This window comes from Saimiri boliviensis, chromosome 2 (assembly GCF_048565385.1).
Source record: "Saimiri boliviensis isolate mSaiBol1 chromosome 2, mSaiBol1.pri, whole genome shotgun sequence".
Lineage (NCBI taxonomy): Eukaryota > Metazoa > Chordata > Mammalia > Primates > Cebidae > Saimiri > Saimiri boliviensis.
Window position 1 is genome coordinate 185,201,110 of NC_133450.1, and position 27,843 is coordinate 185,228,952.

The 27,843-nt window shown below is 40.6% G+C and overlaps 1 long non-coding RNA gene and 1 pseudogene across 1 annotated transcript in view; one reads left to right on the forward strand and one right to left on the reverse strand.

The window, feature by feature from the left end:
• The window catches only part of LOC141582863 (uncharacterized), a 78,218-nt gene that overhangs the window by 41,604 nt on the left and 8,771 nt on the right, over window positions 1–27,843 (reverse strand). The gene's annotated exons all lie outside the window — the stretch shown is intronic.
• Window positions 143–18,671, forward strand: LOC120366322 (tripartite motif-containing protein 43 pseudogene; annotated as a pseudogene).

Below are 27,843 nucleotides of genomic sequence, written 5' to 3' on the forward strand. Positions count from 1 at the left end.
ACAGTGAAGGACTCCCTTGTACATGCAGTTCCCAAACCGTCAGCTTTCTTTATCTTAATCATCTGTGGCCAGTGTAAAAGACAGGCCTGACAGGGAAATTTAAGGAGCCATCCGGGTAACGCCACCGGGAGAAGCTCTTAAAGCAAATGAGGATTTTATGGGAAAAAATTCAAGAAAATCAGAGAAATCTAAGTGAGGAGGAAAAAACAAGCATGCTCTGGAGTGCCTATGCCCTTCTTCGTGCACAGATGATCAGGGTTGAGTATATGAAGGTGCATCCAGTTCTCCATAAGGAAGAAAAACAACATTTAGAGAGACTGGGCAAGGAACACGAAGAGATATTTCCACAACTCCAGAGAAGTTGCATCAACATGCATCAAAAGAAGAAGCACTTGAAAGAAATGTATCGGGAACTAATGGAAATGTGTCATAAACCAGATGTGGAGCTGCTCCAGGATTTGGGAGACATCATGGCAAGGAGCGAGTCCGTGCTGCTGCACATGCCCCAGCCTGTGAATCCAGAGTTAACTGCAGGGCCCATCACTGGACTGGTGCACAGGCTCAACCGCTTCCGAGTGGAAATTTCCTTCAATTATGAAGTAAGCAATCACAATATCAGCCTGTTTGAGGATGTGAGAAGTTGGATGTTTAGACCTGAACGGGAAGGTGGATCTGTGAATTCTGACAGACCTGACTATTTTGCTGCATGGGGAGCCCAGGGCTTCTCCTCTGGGAAACACTATTGGGAGCTGGATGTGGACGACTCTTGGGACTGGGCTCTGGGTGTCTGTAAGGACTCCCAGATAAGGAATAATGGCACCATGATTACATCTGTGGACATATTTCTTCTTTTATGCAGAGACAAGCTCTCACTATATTGCCCAGGTTGGTCTTGAATTCCTGAGCTCAGCAATCCTCCTGCCTTGGCCTCATAAAGTACTGGGATTACAGGTGTGAGCCACAACACCTGACCCTTATCGGTATTTTCTACATTTTCATAGTCAATGTTTTACTTTTATGGGAATAAAAATGCAATTTTCAAATGACTATGGCTGCACTGGCTACTATTACGTACATTTTTAGGAATATACTTTCATGCTACATTTTAAAATACATTTATAGCATTGTTTTTAATAGCTAGTATAAATTTATTTAATCTGTGGCCTGGGTTATTTGTATATAATTTCTTATGAAGACATTTAGAATGAAGTAAAAAACACTGAGTATTCCAAAACAGAGATAATTTAATAATCAAATATATTTGTACATTAACAGCAGAACATCCTCAAGAGTCAGTTGAAAAGCTCTGCAAAGAACAGAACTTCAAGCGCTCTTTTTCTGACTGGGTGACCTTCCTTCAGTGACTCCTCCAACAGAACCCTCCTACGCTGGGCTTACAGGGTGGGAATGGGGCAGGAAAAAGTAAGGACGGAAAGGAGCAGAGAAGTGGATTTTGTTCTTGGGTCACAATTTGGGTTTATGAATTTATGCTGTACAGTAATTTATTAACAGTAATCTTCTGGTTCCTGTTCTAGAAAAAAAATTGTTTAAAAAGAATCATGTGAGTAAAAAGCCTACTTATTTACCACATATTAGATTTAAAAAAATATAAGCTACAAAAGAGAACAGAGTATGATCTCATTTTTATAAAAGAATCACACACATACGCATATATAAAAGACTGGAAAAAATATAAAGCAAAATATTAACAGAGAGGATTATGGGTGGTTTTTATTTACTGATTTCTGGTATTTTCTAAATTTGGCAATACATATTACTTTGAGAAGAAAACAATGTTATTTTTAAAACACATACTGCAAAGTTCTTGGGGAACAGAATAAAGTAAAAACAGTCAAAGCACTAATTAGGCAATTTAATTCCTAAAACAGAAGACTCAAGGAAATGGAGAAAATGTAAATTCCTAGACTCTTTTCCACCTAAGAGTTGAATTGGTCTTTATAAGGTATAAAATACATTAAGATTGACTGCAAAGGCATGATTCTAAATGAGAAAATGTTTCCATGAAAGCTAACATTACCTGGACCTTCTTAAGCATACAGCATTTGGCCATGTAATCTTGTAGTAGATCCATTTAAACCCTTACAATGCCTGGCACAAAATTTGATAAAACAATGTTCTGAGTTCATAACATATAGGACAAGGCAACTTTCCTTTTGAAGGGAAGATTGACACAAATTACTGGATAAAACGGTTGTCAAGAGAGCAAATGGTGCTGCTTGAATTGTAATGTATGGAAATGACTCTTACAGATGAAAAAATGCAATTCTGTTTCCCTTGATTAATTATTCGTGAGTCTTCTAATCATTCTCCACCTATAGTGGCCATCTCCCTGTGCTGTGCACTGCAGCATCCAACCAGGGAAGTCTAATCTAGAGATTGATAGTTACTCATTCCACGCAGAAAGAACAGAGAGGAAGTATTCTTTTGTAGCCACCAGAATCAGAGCAGGTGATGGCTTGTGGTAGAACTTATCACTCAAAAAGTTGCAGGTTAATATCACAAGGTTTATCATCCAAGAACACAATGGTTAGGTTTTAAACCATGACAAAAAATTAATCTAAATAAACCAATGCATATATGGTCAATATTTGACAAAGGTGCCAAGAGTACATAATGGGGAAAGGATAATCTTTTAAATAAATAGCGTTGGGAAAACTAGAAGTTTACATGCCAAAAAAAAAAAAAGAGAGAGAAAGAAACTGAATCCCTATCTTACACCACTTACATGAATTAGGTAACTAAAAATGGATTAAAGACTTAAATCTAACACCTAAAACTAACTCCTAGAAGAAAAGGGCAGGGTAAAGTTCTTTGGCATTAATCTTGGCAATAATTTGTTGGATGTGACACCAATAGCACAGACAACAAAAGCAAAAACAAAAAAGCAGATCTACAACAAACCAAAAACCTTCTGCACAGCAAAGGGAGCAATCAAAATGAGAAGACAACCTACAGAAGGGGAGAAAATGTTTGCAAACCATATATCTAATAAGGGATTACTATCCAAAATACACCAGGAACTCACACAATTCAATAGCAATAAAGCAAATAATCCAATTAAAAATGGGCAAAGGACCTTAACAGACGTTTTTCCAAATAAGATATACAAATGGCCAATAGGTACATGAAAAGCTGCTTAACATCTCTAATCGTGAGGGAGTGCAAATCAAAACCATGAGGAGATATCAGCTCATGCCTGCTAGAATAGCATTAAGAATAAGTCAAAAGATAAGTGTTGGCAAGGATGTGGAAAAAAGGGAACCCTTGTGTCCTGTTGGTGGGTATGTAAATTGGTATAGCCACTATGGAAAACAGTATGAAGGTTCTGCAAAAAATTAAAAATAGAACTACCACTCTATTCAGCATTCCCTTTTCTGGGTGTTTAGCCAAAATATTTGAAATGAGTTGAAGAGACGTCCGTATGCCCATGTTTAGTGCAGAAGTATTTACAATGGCCAAATTATGGACTCAAACTAAGGGTCTATCAACAGATGAATGGATAAAGAAAACGTGATATATATATATATATATATATATATATATATATATATATATATACACAATGAACTACTATTCAGCCTTAAAAAAGAAATAAATTCTGACATTTGCCACAACATGGATGGAGTAAGAGAACTAAGAGAACATTACGCAAAGTGAAATAAGCCAGGCACAGAAGTACAAATACCACATGTTCCACTTATTTTAGGAATCTAAAACACTTGAATTCATAGAAGCAGAGAATAGAATGGTGGTTACCAGAAACTGGCACTTCGGAGGAATAGGAAGATGAAGGCAAAAGGGTACAAAGCATCAGTTAGACAAGGAGGATTGGGTTTTTAAAAACTGAGATCTATTGCACAGTGTGGTGAATATAGTTAGTAACAGTATATTACACTATATTGAAAACTTCTTGGGAAAGAGTACTGGGAACAGAATAAAATAAAAACACAGTCCCAACATCAATTAAACAGGCAATTTAATTCCTAAAACAGAAGACTCAAAGAAGTAGAGAAAATGTAAATTCCTAGAATCTTTTCTACCTTAGAGGTGAATTAGTCATTATAAGGTATAAAAGAAACACATTACGATTAACTGCAGAAGATGATTCTAAATGAATCACATACATTTCAAAATTGATAACAGTAAATTTCAAATGCTCTCATCACAAAAAATAAGTATGTGAGGTGATGAATATGTTAATTAGCTTGACTTAGTTATTCCACAATGAATTAATAAATCATAGCATCATTTTGTACTTCATAAATATATAAAATTATAAATTATAAATTTAAAATAAAATTTAAAAATTTCAGAGAAACCACTGAGAAAGACTATTGGTGGCACAATTAAGTGTCCATATTGTTACTAAAAAGAATGATTTCTAAGAAAAATAATATAACTTCTTAGAAGCAGAAAAATTATCAAAACATTGACATATTAATGGAAAAAAATGTAAATTACATCCCTTGGATCAACTGTAAAACATTTCAGAACTAGGAAATCTTCAACTGTGTTCTCATTCATTTTCCTTAAATCTCCCATTTTCTCTTTTGTATTTATTTATTTATTTATTTATTTATTTATTTATTTATTTTGAGACAGAGTGAGTCTCACTCTATCACCCAGCTGGAGTGCAGTGGTGTAATCTCGGCTCACTTCAACCTCCGTCTCCCAGGTTTAAGTGATTCTCCAGCCTTAGTCTCCTGAGTAGCTGGGATTACAAGTATATGCCACCACACCCCACTAATTCTTATATTCTTAGTAAAGACGGGGTTTCATCATGTTGGGCAGGCTCATCTCCAACTCCTGACCTCAGGTGACTCGCCCACCTCAGTCTCCCAAAGTGCTGGGATTACAGGCATGAGCCACTATGCCTGGCCACAAATCTCCCATTTTCTGACACATAATCTAATTTCAAAATCTTAACTGAGATTTAAGAATTTAAGACAATTTCTTAATATTTTTTCACAAATTTAAACTCAATGAGGCACACACTTTTCACTTCTGTTATAATAACATTATATGAGAGGACTTACTAGTGACAAATTGACAACAGGGAATAAATAAGTCTAATTGACCAGGAGGACATGGGACAAGGACCAAAGCACAAATGCCCTTAATTAAGAGGACAGGATGATACCGCTGCAACACAGTTACTGTCAAAAACAGTAATTTTGAGGCCAAGGGCACCCGGGCCTCAGACACTGGAGTCATTCATCACTGCAAATGGGCAACTGAGGATAGAGAGGAGTGGCAAGCTGAGACTTCAGGAGAGGCCCGGCTGGAATGTGAAGCAAGTCTCTGAGGTACATTCTTCTGCTCTAGTGACGTTCAGAGAAGAGATTCTGGTAACCAGAAAGCCATAGGAACTTTCATGAACTTGATTTCTATTAAGGAATGCATGTGTGAAATGAAAAAATAAGCATTAAATTCCAATGCTGTGACTTATTTGCCTGGGATTCCCAGCACATAGCACAGTGCCTAGTTCAATATGGGTTCTCAATAAATGTTATTTTCCTCCCCTTTCTCCTATGCCATTCTCTTATTTGTCTCAAAATAGGTCGATGTCTACTGAAAATAGATTGATGTCCAGTAATGTATGCTTTCATCACCCAGTGCAGGTACTTGCGTGTATTAGTCACTTAGTGAATCTTGATGGGATAGTTTCAAACCTTTGGTGTCAATACCATGGATGGTTTGAAGAAGTAAATGTATAGAAATATATTCCAGAGGGAGTTTAGTTACATACCAATAACCACAGTAGCCCGTGTGTTGAATGCCTATTCTGTACTGAGCACTTTGCACACTTAATTCAGTTAATTTTCAGGATAGCCCTGCAAAGCATAACTCTTTGTATTATTCTCGTTTTATATATGAAGAAACAGAGGCTCAGAGAGGTAAAAGAAACCAAAGTTTACCCAGTTAATAAGTGAAGAAATCAAGGGTCATAACCCTGAACTACAAAGGCCTGTCTGACTACAAAGGCTGAGTAGTTTTCTAGTATTCCTTTAGAACCTCTAAAAAGTTCACATATCACTTTGGCAAGAGAGCTCTAATCATTGCATAGGCATGTGCACACCAGAGGCATTTCATGTGTGTGTTCATCTTCTAAAATGGATGAGACCCAGACCCACAGACTGTGCAAGACTACATGAGCCAGAGAGGGCTCATTAACCTCCGTGAATGCCATCAGCTCAGCTCCCAAGAGAAGAAAGGGAGCAGATGGTCAGCGTGCTGCTCACTTCCTCAGCTGCACGGCTATTGTCCAGTATAGTTTCAACTTGACAGCCTGGCTTAGAATTTCTAGGGACTCTTGGAGCTAGCACATTTAAGTTTAGCTAGAGCCTCAATACTTACTTATTAATTCTGTTCAGAAGGCAGCCATGAGGCCAGTATAGTGGGAAACAGAATTGTATGCTAGAAAAAGTGTTGGATGGGAAGGGGAAAGAACTGGGTTCCAGCTCACTGACTGGTTGGTTTCATTTATTCATTCTGTAGATGCTTTTTGAAATCATTGTTATGTGCCAGGCCCTGTGTATTTAGCAAGGAAGAGTTGAAGGAGACCATCACATAATGATTTCTTCTGCTTAAGGAGGAAACAGTTCATGTACTATAATCATTCTTAAGCAGATTGCACTAAAGTCTGTGTGCTCCTTTCTCAGAAACTAAGCCACCCTGAAGGAAGAGAAAAATGGAGCTCCTGCAGATGCTTATGTTGGCTTGCTTTCAGTGTTTCTTTCAGACAACAGAGAATCTTGCCCCTCAGGGTTCCAAATTTAGAGTTGTTATCAAAACTCACAATTTCTGCCCTAAGGAATGTTCAGAAGCAGGGAGGGGTAGACAGGCTGTGTTCCTTGCTGAAACACTTGCCTGGTCACCTCTGCAGTGCCTTGCTCTAGTAGGACAATCATCTGAGTTAGGTCCCAACTGTACTAGATGAACCATACCAGCATGGAGGTCCAGGACTGTCCAGCCACTTGAAGAAATCCCACCTTCAGCTGAGGGCCAGAGCAGTCTAGATATATCTGAATGTGGCTTGGCATTGCCTTAGATAGGAAATAAATGGCCATTTGAAACTCTTATCTACCGTCTTGTTTCTTGGTACCCTAAACTTCCATCTTATTGTCAATAAAAGACAGTAAGGTTCATGCAGAGGAGGCAGTCCCTGGTTCTGTCACATCCTTAAGCCTCTAACCTTAAAGATTTTTCTAAGGGGTGCCATATACCTGCACACAATACTTTAGACCCTGCCAGGTAGCACCTTATACCTTAAAAGCACTTTCGGATGGCGTGTTGAGTCATGCCTGTAATCCCAGCACTTTGGGAGGCTAAGGCAGGTGTATTATCTGAGGTCAAGAGTTCCAGACTAGCCAGTCCAACATGGTAAAACCCTGTCTCTACTGAAAATACAATAAATTAGCTGGGTGCGGTGGCATGCATCTGTAATCCTAGCTACTCGGGAGGCTGAGGCAGGAGAATTGCTCGAACCCAGGAGGCAGAGGTTGCAGTGAACAAAGATCGTGGCCACTGCACTCCAGCTTGAGTGACAGCAAGACTGCATCTCAAAAAACTAAAAGGCACTTCCATATCCATCTTCTCTGTAACCCTTACAAAAGGCATGTATAGGCATGTGGGATATTTATTATTCTCTTACTGCAGAGGAAGAAACATAGGCTCAGTGAAATTTAATGATTTGTCCAGTTGGAGATGTTAAGTGGTAATGTTGCTATCAAATCTATGTCTGAATGATTCCCAAATCCTTGCATGCTAGGCAGGATTCTATGTCTTCTAAGATTTCCCTCTTTGCTATCCCACGTACACATTCTATATAAACGTTAGGACTGTGAATTTGATTGCTTTTACTGCCATGATTATAGGGCAGTAAATATTATAGGCACAGCTGATGTTAAAAGAGTACACAGGTGGGCCTGGTCAAGCAGGCGAGACCTTTAAAAGCAGAGACTTCATTCTGGCCAGCAGCAGTAGCAGAAGTCAGAGAGATTCAAAGAATGGGAATGGCTTGCTGCAATGTTTTTACTTTGATGGAGGAGACCATGAGGAGCTGAGAGCAATTCGCAGCCAATGGCCAGCAAGGAAACGGGACCTTTGTTCTTCAATTGAAAGGAACTGAACCTGCCCACAAGAATGGGCTTAGGCAGTCTTTCCCAGAGCCTCCAGACCAGAACTTAGCCTGGCTGACATCTTGCTTCAGCTTTGTGAGAGCCTGAACAGAGAACCCAGCCAGACCATGCTGGACTCGGAAGCTACAGAACTATGAGCTAATGAATGAATGTAGTTGTATGCCTTTAAGTTTGTGGTGACGTGTTACACAGCAATAGAAAACTAACACACACCTTGCTTTTCTTGCAAGATCTTGGGACTTGAGACAAATCTTTGAACTTTTCTGGTCTTAATTTTAACTTGAAAGAGGATCAGATGTGATCTTTAAGGTTCTTTCCAGCTCAGATGACTCTAAGATTCTTAAAACAGTTTCTCATGAAAAGTAATTTGTATTTTAGGGCTGTGGCTATGGATATGTTGGGAAGATAGAGTTTGTGACTCCTGATTCAAAGGCCATCAGCTCATCTATGGAAAACTTAGGGAGCACATGAGGGAATGAGGTTCTTCAGCATCCTGAGCCCTGTGTTAGAGCTCGGAAGTACCACAGGAATAAGGCGAGGTTCCTGCCCTCACACTCTGGGTAGTGGGGGCGAGCGTTGGTGTCCATATGAATAAGCAGTGACTACAAAGTGAAGTCCCAGAGGAGGGAGGGAATCTTAGTTGGAGGATGTAAAGCTTGGGCTGGATTTTAAAGCTATGTGGTTTACCAGGCTGTTGGTGCTGGAGCAGTCCAAATAGAGGTAGCAGCATAAGGGAAGGCATGGGACGTGAGTGAGACGGGCAGTGCAGGTGATACCTGCTGATCTTAAGCTTAGGGCAGGTATTCAGTAAATGGGAACGGTTAGAAAATAGATTATTGCTGGAGTATTTGGAGTGGTGAAGCTGGAGACAGGATTTTGTAAATAGGATACCTTTATGCTGAAAATGTTGAACATCAGTTGAACTTCGCTAATTTTATTTTATTTTACTTCATGTATATATGTATTTATTTTTTTGAGACTGAGTCTCACCCTGTCACCCAGGCTGGAGTGCAGTGGCACCATCTCATTCACTGTAACCTCTACCTCCTGATTCAAGCAATTCTCCTGCCTAAGCCTACCAAGTAGCTGGGATTACAGGTGCCTGCCACCACACCCAGCTAATTTTGTATTTTTGGTAGAGAAGGGGTTTCACCATGTTGGACAGGCTGTTCTCTAACTCCTGACCTAAAGTGATTTGCCCACCTCAGCCTCCCAAAGTGCTGGGATTACAGGCGTGAGCCACTGTGCCTGGCTCCTCACTAATTTTAAATTAATGTAATCAATATTTACTAATCCTTTAATCTAGTGCTTATCACCTCTGAAGGATAGTTTCATTGAGCTTTACTTTCTGTAGTTAGAATGATAAAATCAATAAGGACATACTGAATATATTCTTTGCAGTGACTTCACAACTTACCCCTGCTCCCACCTGCCACCTAACACACGATCCTATTAGGCTCTCCTGAAGACTCTCTTGTCCAAAATAGAACCTTAATGTGAATGACAGAATCACAGGGCTGAAATAAGAATTACTGGCTTGCAAACTTCCTTTCACTTCTCAATATCACCTAAAGCACTCAGCACAGTTTCCTGCATACAGCAGGTGCTCAATGTCTAATTAAATTTAATTTGGGATAAAATGAAATTAGCACACAAATAAAAAAGGAGCAGGGATCCCTTTCAGAGCTTCCTGATGGATTGTGCTCAGGCTTTTTGCACACACCAAACCCAAAAGGCTGGAAAGCACGGAGCAGCTATAGCACACTTCAGGAGAATGCCACAGTTCATACCCGTGATGCTGCCACTTCTAGCAGCCAGGAGGAAATCCCCTCTTCACATTAGGTCCAAGCTGTTCTACGAGCCACCAGAGACTCAGTTATTACTCTAGCTGACTGCTCCAAGAGTTGATGGTTAGATTACATTAACAATTATGGAAAATAATATGATACTAAAGAATTGTTAACTAGTTCATATGCATTCCTAGTCTCCCACCATTATACAGAGTTGGTAGCTGCAATTTGTCTGCTAATTTTTGGTGGAAAGACTTTTTTTCCCACTAAAATCTACCATTAATTTATTCATTGACCAAATACTTATTGAGTACCCACTGTGACTCAAACGTTGAGCTGGCCTCTAGGTTTGAACTGCAAAAAACATCAATATGGTTCCTTGCCCTTATATGAAGCTTACAGTCTAGAAGTTAGAAAGTTCAATAGTGTAAAGTATTTTGATAGCTAAGGGCAAGATGCTCTGGGAGTGAGTGTATACACAGGGTAACAAACCTCGCCCAGGGAAGTGAGGTTCTCTAAGGAAATAATATCTTAGGTGATAACTGAGTATGAATGTGAGTTAACGGGGGAGGGAGGGAGGAAAGGGTGGAAGAGATTTTAGGCCAAAGAAATACCACATTCTTGTAAGTTAGCTCTTATTAAATTGAAATCTCAAGACAATATCTAAAAGAAAAAGGATATTCTAAGTGGAGAAGGTAAAAGTGAGATTTCAGACTTGGAACAACCTCATTCCTTTTCCTGAGAATGTTGCCATCTTGTGGCAGTTGGCTGTCAATGCACATATTGTGTCAACAGGTTTTCTTAGACTCCTAGTACTTTTTGAGCTGTAGGTCTTTGCTTTAGAAAAGGCTATTCCACTGGCTTCCAGGTTTTGTTGAGAGGGATACCACTGATTATCTGCTTCCCACATGAGCCCATATTTTGAAAGATTTCTGTTAAACAAAGATACACCGGTTTGTTTGTTTGGTTGGTTGGTTGTTTTTGTGTTGTGATATGGTCTCACCCTGTCACCAGACTGGAGTGCAGTGGCATGATCATGGCTCACTGCAGCCTCAACTTTCCAGGCTCAGGTGATCCTCTCACTTCAGCCTCCCGAATAGCTGGGACTACAGTGCATGTCACCACGCCTGGCTACTTTAAAAATAGCTTTTGTAGAGATGGGGTCTTGCTGTATTGCCCAGCTGGTTTTGAATTCCTGAGCTCAAGCAATCCTCCCACCTCTGTCTGCCAAAGTCCTGGGATTACCGACATGAGCCATCAGGCCATGCCTGATACACTTCCTTTTCCTTTTTTCTTTTCTCGAACTGGATTATCTTATAGATATCATTTCCTATAAAAGCAAAGAAATTGGTTTTTGTATTTCATTGGCCTTGTAAACTCTAGCTCTGCCTTAAAGCTATCTTCCATTTCCTCATCTGAAAATGGAAATCATAAAATAGATATAACAACACCTACTTTTAAGGAACTGTGAGGAAAAATTAGCTGTTAAGAGGGTAGCTGCCAAAGCAGGCAGATCACTTGGGGTCAAGAATTTGAGACCAGCCTGGCCAACATGGTGAGATCCTGTCTCTAATGAAAAATGAAAAATGAAAAATAAGTTAGCTGAGAGTGATGGTACATGCCTATAATCCCAGCTACTCAGGAGGCAGGAGAACAGTTTGAGCCTGGGAAGTAGAGGTCGCAGGGAGCCAAGATCGCACCACTGCATCCCAGCCTAGGTGAGAGTGGGACTCCATCTCAAAAAAGACAAAAACGAAACAAAAAAATGGGCTATCCTCAGAGGCAGCAGTGGATCATTCTTAAAAGTTTGTGGGATTACGGTATATCCTTTACTTCTGAACAATGCATCCTTAGGGGTTCTATTCCTATTCCAGTGGAGAGAGAATGCACCCAGGCTTTTAATCTCTATTTGGTCTAACTACATTTTTACAACTCAGCCAAAAGATGGCTCTAGGGAAATGGGTCATTGCCAACTGATCTAATTTTGTGTTCAGACATCTTTTGGCCCAAACTGAGCCCCAATTCTTATTTAGTTATCAAAGAGGTTATAATAATCACCTTTGATCACACCTGAGACATTACCTAGTTCTCAGGCTTGCCTTTGGACTTGAACATCCTAGAAATAACTTTTTCATTCACTCCCTTCTTGAGCCTAAATGAGATTGCCAAAGATCTACTTTGGATTTTATCTATTATTTCTAAAATGAGCCAAAGAGAGAAAGATTCCTGCAGGCAGATGTTGTTTATTCCTTAATAATCATTGCAAAGGTAGCATCACTCTTCTGAGCAAAGCTTGAGAAAGCACTGTTGGAGCCCTTCAGTTAGAATGAATTCATACCCAAGATTAGGGCCTGAGAATTCCTAAGGTACATGAGTGTCAGGTTCATAGAGGTATTTGCTGACCTTCGGAAATTCCGGGTCCAAAGGAACTAAAGAAAGCATTACTAACCACCCAATAAGGGGGCAGTGCCTCTGCTTCGTTGACCAGGAAAAGGCTATTCAAGAACCTGAGTTTATGAAGAAGTACAAGGGATATTTCACACAGTTTCAGTCCCAACCACCTCTCTGGGAATCTGTGGACACTATGGGTGGTGGCTGGCACAGAAACGAGGCTTAAAATGCGCCAGGCCCGGTGTGGCAAACACCCAGTCCCCATCCTCTTTCCTGTTCCCTAATCAAAGAAGATCTGTAAACAATCATGCCACTCACAAGAACCCAGATGTAACACCGAAATCCTGCTTAACACAGCGCTCCAGGCACACACAGCAAATGATTAAGATTAGCCCCAGAATTCAATACATTTCCTAAACTTGCTTTAGATCAAGGTTCCTCGACAGCAGCACCATTACTGTTTTGGACCAGACCACTCTTTCTTGGGGGTGGCTGTCCTGTGCATTGTAGATTATTTAACAGCATTTCCAGCCTCTACCTATCTAATGCTACTAGCGCCCCTGACTCCTTGTGACAACCAGAAATGTCTCTAGACATTGCCCCCAGTTGTAATATACTGCTTTGGATAATAACAGAGCCACGTTAGTCCAACCATCAAAACTTAAGAATCCCCTGAAATAGAGTAATACAAACGAAAGTATCTCTGGATGTTCCCCTCCTCTGATTCTAAAAAGTTTATTAGGAGATAAATTTTTATGCAAGGGGCTAATTTAAGTGTCAATTATGTCTACATTCCCAGCAGCCTTGGATAAAATAGTCTATTCTAGAAGCAAGAGAGAGAAATTTGTCGAGACCTGTTATCTTAGGCTGCAATTATAGTTGGGAAACTTCACATCAAGAATCAGCCACAAAAAGTATACAGAGATAGGGCGGGCTTCTGGGGTCTTCCTGGTGGCCCACTTATCTCAGAGCTGCCCAGGTTTCTCCCATAATAAAGTCCTGGAAGCTTGGAAGGATAGTTATCAACAAAACAACTTAGCATTTACTGAGCTTTCCATAAGTGCAAGGCATTTTAAATATAAGCATTTCACTTTTACCACCTTATTTAATCCTCACAAACATCTTAGGAATTGTATATCATCCTTATTCTCATCATACAGATAAGAAAATGGAGACTCAGAGAGATGTACAAGTTTCCACAGCTAGTGAGTAGCAGTTTCAAAATACAAATTTCATTATCCTGGCCCCAAATCTCATATTCTTTCTACTACATAAAATAGCCAGGAAAGATCGGGTGCACCTCCTCCTCTTGGGGTTCCTCTTCAAGGTGGTCAGAGTTGAGTCCTACCCAGCTACATGACTCCTCCAGGCTGGGAAAGAGTCAAATCCCTAGGCAGGCCCTGAGTCAGAAGACTGAGGACAAACCTCAGCAAAAACCTGCCACCTCTCCCTGGGAAAGGGGATTAGCACAGAATTGGTCCCTGAGGAATCTAGGCCAATGTAGGACTGGCAGTAGCATCCCTAAGGGAAGATCCAAGCACATGGTAGAATCTCTCATTCTCCAGCTTTTTCTGGGGTTCTAAAGGATAGAACTTTTGTGCAACTGTATTAACCAATCACCATTCACCTGGGCAGTGACTCACTTAGAACATGAGTCATGTTCCACCCATTTTATTAGACCAGTGGTTCTTACACATTAGAGTGCCTCAGAGTCACCTACAGAGCTTGTTAAACCACAGATTGCTGGGGTACCTAAGCCCAGAATTTCTGATTCGGTAGGTCTGGGGTAGGTCCTGATAATCTGCATTTCTAACAGGTTCCCAGGTGATGCTGACAGTGCTACTCCCAGGACCACATCTTGATAATTATACCACCTTATTAAGCCGTGGATAAGGAAGACCACCTCATGGTATATGAACTTCCTCTACCCTTTCCCCAGCCCCAGGCTCACATTCAGACAGGATTATTTTATGAATTCAAGTTATGCCTTCAGAGTCCAATAGAACCCAGTCAAGAATTCAACAGAGCAGGATGAGGAGAACAAGGGGAGAGGGCTCCATCCGACAGGGCTGACCAGTTCTTCACTTTCCTTTGGGGAGCCAGAGTGCCAAGAAGGTCTTGTACAGCCACAGAACAGCATTTCCCACTTGCAGGGTCCAGCGGTCATGCATCACTAATCCTCCCCACAAATCCTCCCTCCAGTACCCCTTTCCAGCAACTTTCTCCCCATTGCCCGGAGGCTGTTCTGGTTCCCTGTTCATCTTGTGAGCACAGTGCGGGGCCAGGAAGGGAGCTGCAGAAGAGGAAGTTTAAGTTGGTGGGTTAACAGCTTGGCTTGGATGGGAAGGGGAATCTGAGCACGGAAACAAAGTTATTACTGAAGAAGACAGTCTGTTTATAGGCAAAGGGCCAAGAATTCCTGCTGAAAAGAAAATCCTCCAAAGACCAGCCAAACCAAGGAAGTATCAATACACGGGTCAGACTCAAAACTAAAAGATAGTATTAACAGAGTCACATTTAAATCTCCTTTTGAGAGTCCCTTTGAAATCCTAGGCTAGGCCTAAGCCATCTCCCTCCCTGATAAAATAGGGACAAGAATGTCAAGCTGATACCTGAGTTGTTCCTGATTGAGTAGGATCTAAGTGTTCAGGACTGCAGAAAAGGCCTAGCCTTTCCTTTCAACTGGACAACAAGGCTATACCCAAAATGACACTCATGATATGCTTGGCTTATTAAAGACATTTTTATCATTTCATCAGAGACTCTAAGTGTGCTTTGCTGGCAGGTGGCTTGAAGACCAAAGTGAAAAAGGAATCTTTGTTATCTGGATTTTCATAACCATTCTGGCAAGCCAGGAAATTCTTCCTGCAGACGATATATTCAAAGTATGAAAAACCAAAGGAGGATACCAGAGGCTACAGAAGGAACTGTGGGGCAATCAGCAAATCCACAGATTAAAACAGAGTCACATGCCAACGGGATAGATTAATATCACTACTATTAACAGTGGTGTTAGAAATTTGGGGGAGCTGATTTTTTTTTTTTTTTTTTTTTTTTTTGAGACAGAGTCTTGCTCTGTTGCCCAGGCTGGAGTGTAGTGGCCTGATCTTGGCTCACTGCAACTTCCACCTCCCTAGTTCAAGCAATTCTCCTGCCTCAGCCTCCTGAGTAGCTGGGATTACATACGAGCACCACCATGCCCAGCTAATTCTTGTATTTTCAGTAGAGATGGGATTTCACCATGTTGGTCAGGCTGGTCTCGAATTCCTGACCTCGTGATCCTCCCGCCTCAGCCTCCCAAAGTCCTGGGATTACAAATGTGTGCCACCACACCCAGCTGGGGGGAACTAATTTAATCACACTCCCACCCCACACTGGTATTGAGAACAGACACAGAGAAGAAACCAGATGGGGATCAAAATATAGTGTCAGCTTTAATACTAGTAAAGCTGGATTTAAGACTGAAGCTCACTCCTGTGGTCCAGGCAGGGACTTCCTGCTTCCTCCTTCCAGGTCTGGTCATGGGGGTCTGACATGGGGACAGTTGGGTCTTCAGAGTAGACACTTACCCAACTTAAGTGTGGAGGGTCAAAGAACACCTAACACCCACAGATGGCAGAACAGAATCAGAGAGAGAAAGTAGCCTCTAGGCTGCCTCCAGACGAATGGTGTCAGATTCAGTTTCAGATTGGAATCACCTTACAAAAAGGAAAATTGAAGAATTGAAGCAGAAAAAAAAAAATGTGGCTGGACACGTTGGCTCACGCTTGTAATCCCAGCACTTTAGGAGGCTGAGGCGGGCAGATCACAAGGTCAGGAGATCGAGATCATCCTGGCCAACATGGTGAAACCCCATCTCTACTAAAAATACAAAATAAATTAGCTGGGCCTGGTGGCACATGCCTGTAGTCCCAGCTACGCAAGAGGCTGAGGCAGGAGAATTGCGTGAACCCAGAAGGCAGAGATTCCAGTGAGCCAAGATCACGCCACTGCACTACAGCCTGGGTGACAGTATGAGACTCCTTCTCAAAAAAAAAAAAAAAAACTATATATATATATATATATATATATATATATATATATATATATGGATGGCTGTGGGTAGTTGGGCCTCAGAGACAGGGCTTAGAATAACAGAAACACGTCCTTGGTGAGTATCCCTGACCAGATAAATTGTTTCTGACAGCAGAGGAAAGTGAAGCGGGGACGAGATGGGCAGGAAGCTTACTCTCCAGGAATGCTGTTAGCAAAATGCCTTTTTTTTTTTTTTTTGACACAGAGTCTCGCTCTGTCTCCCAAGCTGGAATGCAGTGGTGTGATCTTGGCTCACTGCAGCCCCCCCAAACTCCTCCCACTGGGTTCAAGCGATTCTCCTGCTTTAAGCTCCTGAATAGCCAGGACTACAGGCGTGTGCCTCTGTGCCCGGCTAATTTTTTTGTATTTTTAATAGAGATGGGGATTTGCCATGTTGCCCAAGCTGGTCTCCAACTCCTGAGCTGAGGCAATCTGCAAGCCTCAACCTCCCAAAGTGCTAGGATCACAGGCATGAGCCCCCACACCCAGCCCAGAATGCCTCTTCTGTGGGCCAAGGCAAAAGTGAGGGAAGATGAAAAGGATGCCAACCCTTCAAACAACAGTGACAATAATTGCTATGTTCACTTAACTCATCCTCGGTGTCAGAAGCTGTTCTTTCTTACATTTAAATTTTGGAACAATCCTGTGAGGTAGGTCTAACTACCCCCACTTTACAGATGAGGAAGTGGAGGCTCACAGAGGTTACATCACTTGCCAAGGAGAGGGAATAACTGAGTCACAGAGCTGCTGCGTCTAGCTGCAGAGTCTATGCTTGTCCCATCACATTCAGCTACATACTCTCCTCCAGAACAGAGAGAGAAATGCAATCACTAGAGAGTTGGAACTGTGTGTGTGCACAGCAGGGTGACTACCCAGGTTTTATTTGGGTGAACACTTCAGACACTGCAATTCTTCTCTTAAACACCCATGCATATACTCACAACTACTCTCTTTCCATTAAATGAGGCATGCAAAGCTCTGTCTTAGTAGTTCACTGGGATAATGACACTGATGGCCTGTGCTGTTAGAAAAAGTTTGTGATGTCAAAAAATGGGCTGAGCCTTCCCTAGGGTCAGGAACTTACTCAACCAGAAGTCATTAATCCCGGTGGTTTTCCTCTTGCCCTTGTAAGTACTTGTTAGGGGCTGTGAAAGAAATGCCTTTTTATGTACATTCTCCCTGAAGTTTCCTACTGTGTGAGATTGGCATTAGGACGCAGATTTCATCACCTGGGCTCCCTGCCAACTGCAGTGGACTAGTTCAAACCTCCAGACTGTGAAGGCTCCTGGTCAGGGACCTGGACGCTCTGTTTTGCTGAAGGGTATGCTGTTTGCAAGTCAGCAGAAGGAAGGTTTCTGTACTTCTCCAATGTGGTCAGTAGAAATAAAATCTTTATGAAGGAGATCCTGTGTGGGATGATTTGAGCTAACCACTTGGCTTTCTTATAGAAGAACAGACAGGTGTAATATCCATGTCCCAAATCAGGTCATCCTAGAGTGATTTGTACATCTGACAAGATGAAGGCAAAGAATGAACAAGAAGCAATGCTGAATGCTTTGGTTTCAAAGTGCAGGGCAAAGAGCTTACGACTGGAATGTCCCCATTTTTCTAGTACTCATCCCACGATCTGAAATTCATAATAATGCTGGGTTGACGAGATACAAGCTTAGAGGGCAGGCACTGGGTGTAATTCAAGCACGAGTCAAAGACCATGGAGGCTTCAGCCAAATCCCGTTTTCTTTTGTCAGGAATTCTTCATAATGCCCCAGTTTCTGGTGTCATTTAGTGGAATTAAATTTTAAACAGTGTGGAATTATAGAATTGGTGACATTAGGCCTCAGATACAAGCCCAGTCACTAGAGAGTCCAGCCTGTTGGGGAAGCCTGGTGGTAACCAGGGCAGTCAGCAGGAGGCCAGTTAGGAACTCCTGCCTCCTGGTTTAGAGTTGAGCATAAAGTGATTAAGCAGAAGCTCCTAAGGTAGCCAGGCTTCCCACTTTCTGGGGGATGTTTAATTACATCACACAGCAAATGAGTTTTCTCTTCATATCCTAACAAAAAGTGGCTTTTTCCCCATAGAGGTTTTAAATGCCCCCTCCACTGACATGGTGAAAGGGAAGGGCACTGATGCCGCAAAAAGAGGGCAGTTGTCCAAAAAACACACAGAACCCTTGGGCTGGAAGGACGGAAAGCAGAGACCACTTCTGGCCATCCCCATTAGTGGGGGCGTAGACGTGTCTGCTGCGTCGTACTAAGAATACCGGTATGGGGTGGACAGTAGGAGGTGCGAATTTATGAAGTATCTGAAGATGATACTCTCACAGGATTGTAGATAAGGGATTAAGAATTGAGGAATAAGGACACTGAAGAAAGAATCAAATATCCAGCATACAATTGTACAGAGCAAGCTCTTTCAGGACAGAAGAGAATCCCCAAACATCAAAGAAGGAAAATAATCCAGACCTCAGTTACTGAGTTGTCACTAGGGTCCTAATTAGAAGTGACGGAAAATTACCCCACAATATGATGTTTTGTGAAATTCTAATTAAAGACCCAGAGCTTGGTCATTCTGTATAAACCTATTCATATCTTCATAAAGTCCCAAAACCTTACTTCGCGATTACAGTTAGGTGGTTGGGGCTCAGGCAGATGGTGAAGCCAAGCAGGCAGTCCTCCTCTGATAGGATGTTTCCTAACAAGGCTTATTTCTGCTTCTGTGTGACACATGTTAAAATGATTAAATTTGAAGGCTTAAACAATACAGGCTAGGATCAGGAGATGGCTGTACCATGTCTACATATTATATGCCTGGGGCTTAGGACAAAACTCAACAGACATCCAACATGGATGCAGATGTATTTGCTGTTAAACTCCAACATAATAATCTGAAAGCCTTAAAGAGACATCTTAAAACCACCAAAGGTGATTAGACCCAAATCTTATAACCAACTTGAAACACAAAAACAGAGATATTGGGAATACTGAAATATCAGAAATGAAGAAACTAGCAAGTTCCAGTTATTCTTAGAGTTTGTTTAGGTACATTCAACCAGAAACTCTAGTGTTTGTCTAAATTGGCCAATTCAGTCATGGTCATTAAAATTTATCATTCAAAAACCAAAAACAAAAACAAAAACAGAATTACCACATGATCTAGCAATATCCCACTTCAGGAATTGAAATCAGTAGTAGTCAAAGGAATTGAAATCAGTATGTCAAAAAGCTGTCTGCATGCTCATGTTCACTGCAGTATTCTTCACGGTGGCTAAGATACAGAGACAGCATAACCATCAATCATCAGATGAATGGAGAAAGAAAATGTGGTATATATACACAATGAAGTACTATTCAGCCTTTAACAAGAAGAAATTCTGCCATTTTCAGTCATATTAAACCTGGAGGATATGATATCAATTGAAATAAGCCAGCTCCAGAAAGACAAATCCTGCATGATCTCACTTGTATGTGGAATCTTAAAAGAGTCAAACCTGTAGAGTAGAGAGAAGAATGGTGGTGACCAGAGGATGGAATTAAGGGGGATGAGAATGGGTAGATGTTGTTCAAAGGGTAGTTCCTGTGAGATAGGAGGAATAAGTTTCAGCGATCTATTACACAGCATGATGACTATAGTTAATAATAATGTATTATACATGTCAAATTTTCTAAGAGGTTATTAATGTCCTTGCCATGAAAAATAAGTATGTGAGGTGGTAAGTATGTTAATTAGCTAGATTTAATCATTTCATGACTTAAACATATATTAAAACATTGTACCCCATAAATATGTACAATTATTGTCAATTAAAAATGATAAAAAATAATTTTTTTTTTTTTTTTTTTTTTTTTTTTTTTTTGAGACGGAGTTTCGCTCTTGTTGCCCAGGCTGGAGTGCAATGGCGCGATCTCGGCTCACCGCAACCTCCGCCTCCTGGGTTCAGGCAATTCTCCTGCCTCAGCCTCCTGAGTAGCTGGGATTACAGGCACGCACTACCATGCCCAGCTAATTTTTTGTATTTTTAGTAGAGACGGGGTTTCACCATGTTGACCAGGATGGTCTCGATCTCTTGACCTTGTGATCCACCCGCCTCGGCCTCCCAAAGTGCTGGGATTACAGGCTTGAGCCACCGCGCCCGGCCAAAAAATAAATTTTTAAAGATTTATGGTTCGGACCAAAATATTAACTTTCACTTGTAAAGTTTTCTTAGTAATCTTTTTCCTTTATTTTTAAAGTTTATTTTTGACCAGAATAATGAATGAATATGGTTCAAAATTCAGAAAGTGAAAAAGGATGCATAAAAAGTAAAATTTTTTCCTCCCACTCCCAACTCCCAGCCACCCACTTTTCCTCTCCATAGGCAAATTTTTCTGTGTATCTTCCAGAGATATTTTAGAGACATAAAAGCAATTTGGGTTGGGAAAAGAAACATATACCTTTCCCCCCATTTTTGTACAAACGATAGCAGATGTCAAGGAAACACTGTATTTGAAGGCTAGCCCTTAACATTTCTAAAAGTTTTGGCTAACAGTTTGGTAACACTCACTTACAGTAATCATAAGGACTTATTTAGAAATTGTTTTTTTATGTCTTCTTATAGCTGCGATTATATTGTTTGGGGTCAGAGACCCTCTTTGAGTACCTTATGAAAATAATCCTCTCCATAGAAAGAGAAGCACATATGTACCTACATACAAAAAAAAAATGCATATAATGCCAGAAAGTTTCATTATCCACACAAACCACTACCACCGACAACAAAAACATCAGAGGAATTGAGGTTCAGAGAAACTAATTTGCCAAGATTCATAGAGTTATTGAATGGTGAAGCTGGGATTCAAATCACAGTCTGCCCGATTCCAAGGCTCATGCTCTACTTCCACTCTTCTCTTCCCTTCCTCTGAGCCCCTCACTGATGCAAGGCAGGGTAGATAGTGTCAGTTCAGCAGCTCCTGTAGTCTTCAATGCCCAGCTGTCTTGGTAAAATCTGACCTAGAGCTATGACTCCTGTTGTCTTGAGAACCTGCTTCTTGAGATAGTCTCTTACATAAAAAGTGATACAGGACTGATAGCAAAGGACGTTGGAAAATAAGACAGAGACACAGGGCCATTTGTGCAGTTGCTGATATCTTTAGTCTCAACTTCCTACATGTAGGAATTTAATGTTAAAAATGATAGTGTCTTCCTGAAAAGACAACTGATATCCTAAGTCTGATAGAAAATCCAAGAGATAAATCAAAGATAAGACTCATGACTATGCTAGTATGAATGACTTTCTTTTCAAGAAACAATACAAAAATGATAAGTGGAAAAAAGGCATAACATGAATCAAAAGTCAAACTGTCTCTGTTCGCTCTATCATCCAACTGCCTGTTTTAAAAACATATAGGTTTCTTCCTCCTATAGACAAATTCTGCCACACACTCCACAAATGTAGGGACCTGGACATCAAATTTGTTCCATAGATTGGGATACAGGTGGTATTTGGTTACATAAGTTCTTTAGTGGTGATTTGTGAGGTCCTAGTGCATCCATCCCCCGAGCAATATACACTGCACCATATTTGTAGTCTTTTATCCCTCACCCCCCTCCCACCCTTCTCTCCAAGTCCCCAAATTCCATTGTGTCATTCTTATGCCGTTATGTTCTCATAGCTTAGCTCCCACATATCAGTGAGAATATACAATGTTTGGTTTTCCATTCCTGAATTACTTCACTTAGAATAGTAGTCTCCAATCTCATCCAGGTCACTGCAAATGCCACTAATTCATTTCTTTTCATGGCTGAGTAGTATTCCATCATGTATATATACCACAGTTTCTTTATCCACTTTTTGATTGATGGACATTTGGGTTGGTTCCAGGATTTTGCAATTGCAAAATGTGCTACTATCAACATTGCATGAATTTTAAATGTGTCTGGATTCTATTTCTTGATTTTTGTTTAGCATTTTAGCATTTATGTTCATGAGAAATACTGACCTATACTCTTCATGAATATTATTATCAGCTTATGGCATCAAGATTATTCTAGCCTTATAAAATGATTATTTCCATTCTCTTAGTTCTATGAAAGAATTTGGCGGGGCACCATGGCTCACACCTGTAATCCCAGCACTTTGGGAGGCCAAGGCAGGCAGATCAGGGCCTGGAGTTCAAGACCAGCCTGGCCAATGTGGTGAAAACCTGTCACTACTAAAAATACAAAAAAAAAAAAATTAGCCAGGCATGATGGCACATGCCTGCAGTACCAGCTACTTGAGAGGCTAAGGCAGGAGAATTGCTTGAACCTGGGAGGTGGAGGTTGCAGTAAGCTGAGATCACGCCACTGCACTTCAGCTTGGGCAACAAATTGAGACTTCATCTCAAAAAAAAAAAAAATAGAATTCGTATAAGATTGTTTTTATTTCTTTTCTAAGTGTTCGGAAGGGTTCACTGAAAAAGCCATATGACCCGGGGTTTTCTATATGGAATGACTGTAATTTCTAGATTTAATTTTTTAAATAGCTAAATGATTCTTTAGAATGTTTCTTTTTATCTCCATTTTGATAAGAATGTGTTTTCCAAGAAATTGTTTATTCATTTGAACATTTGTTAAGTGAAATAAAGTATTTAATACCAACTTATTTTTTTTAGTAGGATATTCAGTGATATACTATTTTTCATGCCTGATGATGGTAATTCACATGCTCACTCTGTCTCTCTCCACCCCCCAATCCACCCGCCATCTCCCTCTCCCTCTCTTTCGATGATTAATCATGCTAGGGGTTATCAATTTTATTAGATTTTTCAAAGAACTGACATTTAGATTTGTTGACTTCTGTTCTATGACTTTTTCATTTTTGCTCTTCATTATTTCATTTACTCAACCTTCTTAATTTATTGTTCCTTTTTAACTCTTTGAGATAGAAGCTTAGATAATATGCTGTAAGCCCTTTTATAATATGTGCATTTAAGGACAAAAATTTTCCTCTATGCACTGCTTTAGCTTCATTTACATATTTTGTATGTCCTATTTTCATTTATAATATTTTCAAGTTTCTGTTGAAACTTCTTCAACTTATGGAATATTTGAATGTATATTACTTAATTTCAAAATACTTGGAGATTTTCTAGCTGTTTTTGTTATTGATTTATAACAAAAGATTCTTTGCGACTTACTTGAAAAAATATGTATTCTGAAGTTGTTAGCTATACTATTCTATTATGTAAATTAGATCAATTTATCCATTAAGTTTTTAAAATTTTCTATATCTTTACTGATGTTTGATTCTTCCATATGTTACTGGGAAAAGTTGTTAAAATCTTCCACTATATTTGTAAGATTGTTCACTTCCCTAATTAGGATGGTTAGATTTTGCTTTATATATTTTGAAGCTATGTTATTAAGTTGACATTTGAACTACTGTATCTTTGTGGTAAATTAACAATTTAAAATGTCCTCTTTAATATGTCTTACCTTAAACTTTATTTTGTCCAAGTCCTTACATTCAAGACATGTCTCTTAGTAAGAAGCAGACAATTGTAGGGTTTTTTTTTTTCTATTCCTTTTTGCTTTTTAATTTGGTTATGTCAATTTATATTTACTGTAATTACTCACATTTGAATTTATATCATCTTACTATTTTCTAGTTGTTCTTCCTCTGTGTTTTTCTCTCTTCCTACTTTCTTTTGAATTACTCAAATATTTATTCTGTATTTCTCATCTGTTAGAACTTTTACTATGATGTTTCTACATGTGGTTGTCTTTGTATTTATACTGCTGTGTTTTGTAATATGTCTTGAATCTATGGTTTGATGTCTTCGACCCATTTTGCACATTTTTCATCCTCTAATCCTTGAAATATTGCTTCTAAATCACTTTCCGTTTTCTCCTTTAGGTACTTTAGTTACATGTGTGTTACGTCTTGTTATCTAGTTCCATATGTCTCCTATGCTTTTTTTTAAATTTTCTATATTTTTTCCTAACACTCTATACTTTAGTCTAGACATTTTATATTCATCTATCTTCCAGATGAATAACCTTTTCTTCAGATAGCTCTGACATACTCTTAATCTATTGTGTCTTTAATTTCGGGACATTTGGGGAGTGTTTAAGAGGGATATTTTTTCGGTTCTAGAATTTCTTGGAGTGTTTGTCAGGGCATCTTCTCCTTGGAAAACCCTAAAATCCAATTTGTATCTCCCCACCACTGTGAGAAAGCTGTTTGGCAACTTTGTCCCTTAACTGCCTCTTTTTTAAGTCAGTGAACACAGGAGTTAAGTGGCTTAGACTATCTCATTTTTTTGGCAGGCTTTTGGCCTCTCAAGTTTTTGCTGTCTCTATAGCCCTAAACTCCAATTTTTGTCTCCCCTGCCGTGAGAAACTGATGAAAGCTCTGCTCAAATTCTTTGCCTCCTAGAAGTCAATTTCTACTTGGTTTCTCAAGTTCTTTGTCCTTGCTACTTTAAGAATCAAAGAGAAATACTTTGAAGGAGGCCAGGCCTGGTGGCTCACACCTGTAATCCCAGCACTTTGGGAGGCTGAGGCAGGTGATCACCTGAGGTCAGGGGTTTGAGACCAGCCTGGGCAAGATGGCAAAACCCCGGATCTACTAAAAATACAAAAATCAGCCGGGTGTGGTGGCATGTGCCTCTAGTCCCAGCCACTCAGGATGCTGAGGCAGGAGAATCACTTGACCCCACGAGGCGGAGTTGCAGTAAGCTGAGATTGCACTATTACACTCCAGCCTGGGCAACAAGAGCAAAGCTCCATCTCAGGAAAAAAAAAAAAAAAGAAAGAAAGAAAAGAAAAGAAAGAAAGAAATACATGGAAGGGAAAAGCAGTTTTGAACATCAGGCTCACCTCAAGGAGTACACCTTTATCTCCAGAATTTTCTCCAGTCCTGGTTATCTTCATACTTTTCCAAAGCCCCTTTCCTACCCACCTCTACCTCCCCACTACGGGATGACTGACTGTTCTTCCTGAAGCCCTGCCACACTTAGACCACCTGATTGGAACCTCAGTGTACACCATCCATGAGCAGGGGATATAAAAGACAGCCAGGAAGCTATAGCAATAGCACTGGGATAGCGCCTTGGCACATAACAGGTACTCAAGGATGGATGTATGGATGAGTGAGTGAATGAATGAATGAACAAAAGAACAAAAAAACAAATGAATGTGAGAAGAGGCCAAGAAGAAAGTGAAACTCGGGAGCTGGGCTCCTATTCTGCCTCCTACCCCCAAACTCCTCTCTGTTAAAAAAGCCCTTGAGGTCTTCAAGAGTTATCTTCTGAAGATCTGGTTTCCTTATAAAGGTCATGGCCTCCTTGCCTCCTGGATCTGGGGGCATTTCAAAACCCTAATTCCTAGCACAAACCCTCCAACTACTTCTAGGATGAGTTCCTTACTTGGCTTCGGTCCTGTCCAGGGCTTACTCTGCCTTCTCAATAGCAATTCCCAACTGAGAATTCTGAAGGCATTTCTTAAAACAGAAAATATTTTCTTGAGTTACACAAAGTTCTCTAGAAGTTTCACTATATGGATTTCCCTAGGTAGATCCAGAAACAGACATTCAACATACATGAGGGGTCTGAGATAATAGAATTTTAATAAATAATATTTGTTAATAAATCCCTCTGGATCTACTCAGAGAAAATCATGTGGTAGAAGCACACTAGAGATTTTAACATGAATAAGATATGGAGTTTACTTTCAAGAAATTACTATTTTTAAACCACATCAGAATTAGTCAGAATTCTTTTAGTTCAAGTGACAGATGGATTTTGTTTTACTTACACAACTGAATTATAGAAACACATAGCCTGGCTGGGCACAGTGTCTCATGCCTGTAATCCCAGCACTTTAAGAGGCCAAGGCAGCCGGATGGCTTGAGGTCAGGAGTTTGAGACCAGCCTGCCCACTTGAACCAGAGGGGCAGAAGTTGCAGTGAACTGAGATTGCACCACTGCACTCCAGCCTGAGCAACAAAATGAGACTCCAGCTCAGGAAACAAACAAAAAAACAAACAAAACACACACACACACACATGGCCTGAAAGTCAACTAAAACCAGGACTAGAATGCAAACAGGACCCCCTCTTGACCTCTCATCTCAGCCTCTTTCTGTATGTCAGTTTTCTTCACTTACTCTTCTCCAAGTCACCAGAAACATGACTGGTAGCAGCACTAGGCTCTTGTGAACTAGCCTTGTCACCAGATACAACTCAAGAAAAAATAATCCCAGAAAAGGATTTTCATTAACTCATCTTGGCTCAGATGCCCATTCCCAGAAAATCTGCTGTGGCCAATGGGATGGATAGTCTAATTGGCTCCACTTGGATCACATGTTCATCTCTGGCCAATCAGCAGTAACTAAAAGACTAGGAACTATAAGAATACATCAGATCTCAGTCAAATGATGTTTCTAACATAACTCAGCAGACAAAACAATAAACATTCACTACTACTCCCATAAGACCAAGTTCCTTCTACATGTGAAACACCCTAAGATAGAGGCATTTCCTAGAAGGGCTATTTATTTATCAGTGGGCTGTAACAGTTTTCAGATGTCTGTAGATGCCTCTGATTGGAAAGGATAGTCTGAATTTTCTCACTGTAAAGGCCCCTCTGTCCTCTAAACTTGCTCACTATCTGGCTAGAGCCCTCCTGGTCACGGATATACCACCGACTGGGGCAAATGTGTTTTCTGGCTTCAGGAATGAAACATAATGAGCCAATGTATTTATCTCTGGTGGGCAAAGCTCCACCTTCAAGCCCTTAAGTTACCTTGTAGACTCTACCGTAGTAACAGCCTGTGGATGACAAGAAGTCAGGGGATCCAAGTTCTGGCCCCACATTTTGCCTTCTGAGGCCAGATGCTCTTGGCCAGGTCACCTCTCTTGAGCCTCAGGAATTCAATATCTATCTTCTTGTTCACAGGGCACAGACATCACAGGGATGAGCATATACACTTCAGTTGTGAAATCCTCTGCAGACTCAAGGATGGCTGTTCATACAGGGCTACCCATAGTCTCATCTAGAGCATCTCAGGCCAACCCAGTGCCCTCAAGCCCAGGAGTGTCCTCCCTTTTTAGGCCATGTCTGTTCTGCTCATGGCCAACCTAAATTCCTCTGGCTCTTGGGTTGGGGGTAGGGAGTGGATGACCACTCTTGCCTTTCATCCGGAGTGGGCTAAGCCTAGTCCCTCCCACTATTCCTGTGATGTAGGAATTGGTCCCTGACCAAGAGCACACTCCATGCCATTCCAGGACTTGCTGCCTTAGAATGAACAGAGAGTGGGAGGGCAGGAAGAGAAAGAAAATGTTTACCATCTGTTCAATCTGGAGGCCACTGGGAGATCACATTTTTGACACAGAATGTTACCATGTGATAATGACAATTTTTAATAGTAGGCAAAACTTTAGACTAGGAGACAAGGGACCCAAGTTT